The sequence below is a fragment of the Penaeus chinensis genome, chromosome 9 (assembly GCF_019202785.1).
Source record: "Penaeus chinensis breed Huanghai No. 1 chromosome 9, ASM1920278v2, whole genome shotgun sequence".
NCBI classification, from domain to species: domain Eukaryota; kingdom Metazoa; phylum Arthropoda; class Malacostraca; order Decapoda; family Penaeidae; genus Penaeus; species Penaeus chinensis.
In genome coordinates, this window is record NC_061827.1 from 36,105,651 (window position 1) to 36,110,650 (window position 5,000).

At 46.2% G+C, this 5,000-nt stretch overlaps 1 protein-coding gene across 2 annotated transcripts in view; it reads left to right on the plus strand.

Annotated features, from left to right (window-relative positions):
- Positions 1–5,000, plus strand: part of LOC125028906 — a 58,946-nt gene that overhangs the window by 34,499 nt on the left and 19,447 nt on the right. The window lies entirely within an intron of this gene.

A 5,000-nucleotide genomic window follows, 5' to 3' on the forward strand; every position in this document is an offset into this window, starting at 1 on the left:
ATATTCATATAGTAATAGTAATGGAATGCCTTAAAAATGAAAAATTAATTTGAAAATAAGAAAATATGTGATGACGTACGGCGGTAACGCATATGCTTAAAATATGCAACAATAATTCACAACGTTTAACACTGCAAAACTATCCGCGAGAGAATGTACGTTTGTACATGTATGTATGTTTGAATATGTGCGTGTGTTCCCGTGTATATGTGCATAAACATACATATAAATACATCACATATAAACCCACGTAAATGCATGCAAAAGTGAATTCAAGCCGCGCCCCTTCACCCCCCTTACACGCAATCAATAACAAAGGTTTGAAACAGACGCCGTATCTTCAGTCCCTTTAACGCTCGGCCGCAACCCGCGCCAACGGGCCCGCTCGCCGCCCGCCCGCCCGCCCGCCCGCCACGTCCGCCCACCGGGGAACCTCGATCGCCAGGGCCCTTCCTTGCTGGGGGAAGGTCCCAGGGCTCTGGTTGGGTTTCGCTGGATTGTGCTTTCGGTGCTTGGCTGTGCTTTGGGTGCTGGGTTGTGCTCTGAAAGCGAGTGGTCTGCTTCGGGTGCTGTAGAGGCAGATGGTCTGTTTCAGGGATTTATTCTTGTTTAGTTGTGCCCTGTTTGGTAATTTGGGTGTTGGTCCATGTCTTCTTAAGTAATGCCTTAGGTGTTAGGCATATCTTCGAGTGACTGGTAACGCTATGAAATGCTTGAGGTCGTTGGTCAATACTCCAAAGGTAGGTTGTGCCTTGTGAGGTGCGTCTGATTATGTCATTTTAGACAATATTCTAGATGTTGGTGAATGCTTTGGGTGATGGGCAGGTTTTCTAGTTGAGTCTCCCGGTGGGAAATGTTGTGAGGGCTGGGCAATGTTTTTTAGAGACAGGCTATCAGATTGTATACATGGAGGTCAGGCATGAAGTTTTGGCTAGCGTTTTATAAGCAGGTAGATCTATTTTTCCGGTAGCTATTTGGAAGCAGTTGGTCTGGTAATGCTCGGGAGGTGTCCTGTTTATGTCTTTTTTGGTGATTCTTTGTGTGATGGATAATAGTGCGAAGGACCTGGCTGTGCCATGTTAGCAGGGTGTTTGTGAATGTTTTGGAATAAGATTTTTTCATGTGGTGGCATATGAAAGAGATTTGTAAGAGAGAGAAAAAATGTTTTGTTCTGGTTGTTAGTTGAGGGCACATATTCACTTTATTTTCCCCCTTTCTTTTTTTCTTTTCTCTCATAATCTCGAGGTTGGACTATGTCGTGGAGGCAAAAAGAAAAAAAAATCTGACTGTCGTATATTTTCACTTTAAAGAAACCTGAAGACGTCTGCTTGAAAAGCTTGACGTGAAATTTGCTCACGCTTGACTTAGACTATTCACTTGTGGACCCCCTCACTACCGCCCCCTCCCCTTCCTCCTCCCTTTCCCCCTCCCCCAGCCCCCTCACCCGCTGACTGCATTGTGGTGTGTCTCCCTCCCCCCACCCTCACCCCGTTCTGTCACCCTCCCCCCTTCCACCGCCTTTGCAATGGTTCTTCTCAAATATCTTACACGATCCGTCTACACTTGAGGCCTTTGTAAAGCCTTCTTTTTTATTCACCTTCAAAAGAACTTTCTATCGACCCCCCCCCCCCTTCCTTGTCTATATTCAAATACCTAGCATGCTTATATATCCCCCTTTCTCCCCACCCCCTTTCCTCCCCCACCTCCGCCTGTAAGAAAGTGCGCCCCGGGAAGAACATCTGAGTCATGGTCTCGACGGGACTGTTGTCTTTCCCTTGCCTCCCCCCTTGCCTTGTCTTGTCTCCCCTTGTCTTGTCTCCCCTTGCCTCGCCTTTCCCCTTTACTTCGTCTTGTCTCCCCTCATCCCCCTTGCCACGCCTTGTCTCCCCTTCCTTCGCCTCTCCCCTTGTCTCGCCTTGCCCCCCCTTGTCTCGCCTTGTCTCGCCTTGTCCCCCCTTGTCTCGCCTTGTCTCGCCTTGTCTCCCCTTGTCTCGACTTGTCTCCCCTCTCCTCGCCTTGTCTCAACTTGTCTCCCCTTACCTCGCCATACCTTACGTTTAGAACCCCGGGGAGAATAACTCACGAAATCTAAGCTTGCTGAATGGATCCGACACTAACCTTAGTATGCAAACTCTGGGTGGCGGTTACTTACAGCTGTGTTAGGTTGGGTGGCAGAATGGTGAATGGCCGGGGAGATTCTGGTTATCCATCTTGGGTATTTGTTGGATGTGGTCTTTATTTTTTATCCGCGTCTCCCTTTCTCGCTCTGTTTTCTTCTTCTTTTCTCTCTCTATCTCTCTCTCTCTCTCTCTGTTTTCTTCTTCTTCTTTTCTCTCTCTCTCTTTCTCTCTCTTTCTCTATTTCTCTCTCTCTCTCTTTCTCTCTCTCTCTCTCTCTCTCTCTCTCTCTCTCTCTCTCTCTCTCTCTCTCTCTCTCTCTCTCTCTCTCTCTCTCTCTCTCTCTCTCTCTCTCTCTCTCTCTCTCTCTCTCTCTCTCTCTCTCTCTCTCTCTCTCTCTCTCTCTCTCTCTCTCTCTCTCTCTCTCTCTCTCTCTCTCTCTCTCTCTCTCTCTCTCTCTCTCTCTCTCTCTCTCTCTCTCTCTCTCTCTCTCTCTCTCTCTCTCTCTCTCTCTCTCTCTCTCTCTCTCTCTCCCCTCTCTCTCTCACCTCTCTCTCTCTCTCTCTCTCTCTCTCTCTCTCTCTCTCTCTCTCTCTCTCTCTCTCTCTCTCTCTCTCTCTCTCTCTCTCTCTCTCTCTCTCTCTCTCTCTCTCTCTCTCTCTCTCTCTCTCTCTCTCTCTCTCTCTCTCTCTCTCTCTCTCTCTCTCTCTCTCTCTCTCTCTCTCTCTCTCTCTCTCTCTCTCTCTCTCTCTCTCTCTCTCTCTCTCTCTCTCTCTCTCTCTCTTCTCTCTCTCTCTCTCTCTCTCACCCTCTCTCTCTCACTCTCTCTCTCTCTCTCTCTCTCTCTCTCTCTCTCTCTCTCTCTCTCTCTCTCTCTCTCTCTCTCTCTCTCTCTCTCTCTCTCTCTCTCTCTCCCTTTTCCGTTTTTCGTCCAGTAGCTAAGCTATGTGGAGACCATCGCGTGTTACTGTCCCTCGGCGGTTTCCAGAGTTCTAGTCGCCGGTGCATGTTTGAAGACAATCATTTTTTTTTTCTTACGCCCACACAACGTGCATAGTTCTCCACTTCCTTCCCTCCCTCCTTCTCTCCCTCTCTTCCTCCCTCCCTCTCTCCCTCCCTCCCTCCCTCCCTCCCTCCTTCCTCACTCCCTCCCTCCCTCCCTCCCTCCCTCCCTCCCTCCCTCCTCCCTCCCTCCCTCCCTCCCTCCCTCCCTCCCTCCCTCCCTCCTTCCGTTCCTCTCTCCCGCCCTCCCTTCCACCTTCCCTCCCCTTCTCCCCCGCCCCCGGCCAAGGAGAGCGCGTTCAATGTCTCAAAGAAAACTCCTGTCATGTTACTAGTTACTCCCCTTGAACTTTCTCACTGTGTCCAGGCCCGTATAGTTGTTCCATACATAAACTGTATCTACCGTCTTCTTGCTAAACTTAATGTGTGGTATCGAGGCAAAAATCCCCGTTTACATTACTGAGAAGCGATTATTGTACCCTTTGTTTGATGTTCCCCCGTCCCTGTAGTTTTTCACATGTACTTTTTTTTTGTCAAATTCAGTGTACTAGTTCACCTCACTGGTATGAAGCTTATGCAATATCTTAGGGATACAGTTGAGATATCTTTAATTCTTGGATATTCAGTATTTCATCGTTGTGTCATGTGCCTTACGTTTAAAGTGACTCACATCCAAGCAGAAACATAGTGTTATTGAATCTTTGCGTGTTTATGCAAGAAATTCACTCCCCTTCCTTCTCCCCCCTCCCCCAACTCCTGCTGCTCCACAACACTCTCGACGATTGTTTTTCGACGTCATGATAATATTCATACCTTCATGATGTTGTAGTTTATGATATGTATACATTGATGCTTTAAAACCCTCCATAGTTTATGTGGTTCTCCGTAGCTTCTCAGTCTACGATGGACTGCACTTACCTTTTCAGATTATATCGCTCCACTCTTTGGGTAGATTGACGCTTCTTTGTGTTGAATAAATGAGGGGGAAAACAATATTGAAATAAGTAGCGTATGCTCTAGGTTCAGTAGGTTTATAGGCAGTGGTTCCTGCCGACTGGTGTTGTGACCTCTGACCTGTTCTTTGCTTTGCCGGGGAGTTGAACTTTGACCTTCACGTAAAATGGATTCTGTTCGAGGTCACCTCGAAGACTCAGCGTATGTGATTTAAGCTTGACTATCCACCGCATGGCAAGCAGCATGTTCTGCGTTTTAAGATTTAAAAAAAAAAGATTACATCAGTTATATCTAAAGAGACAGATGAATTTCTTCCAGGAATGATGACAATTTTTAAAACTTTAGTTTAGGCATTAAGTAAAACGAGGTTTCTGTTTTCTCAATAGATGGTGAAATAATCTCACAACGGAATAGAGTAGGGCAGATTTTGCAGAAGATTGGAAAGGCAATTTACTAGGAGAGATACAGAGAAGTCAGTGACTAGGAGACAATTTCAGTGAAAACAGAAGAATGAAAGGCGAAGGAATAGAAATGTAAGGGTGGATAATACAGTGAAGACAAAGGATGAATTATAGAATATGGGAATAATGGCTGAGGAAAAGGGATAGTTGGGGGTAAGTAAAGAGAGGCCTTTTTTAGGGTAACTGAATTAGTAAAAACAAGTCAGTAAATTTCTGATGAATATGATATATCCAATGGTAAGAGAACAGTAATAACCAACGAAAGTATAAAAAGCAAGGGAATAGAGATAACTCAGTTTAAACATGAGAGACGACAATACACAAAAAGGTAAGTCCATATAGTGTAGGCTAGGAACCACAGCACCACGGTAGGTAAACAATAGACCATAACCTCCTCCTCCCTTAAAAAAAAAAAAAAAAAAAAAAAAAAATCCCTCCACCTATGTTAACCCGCCACCTACTCACC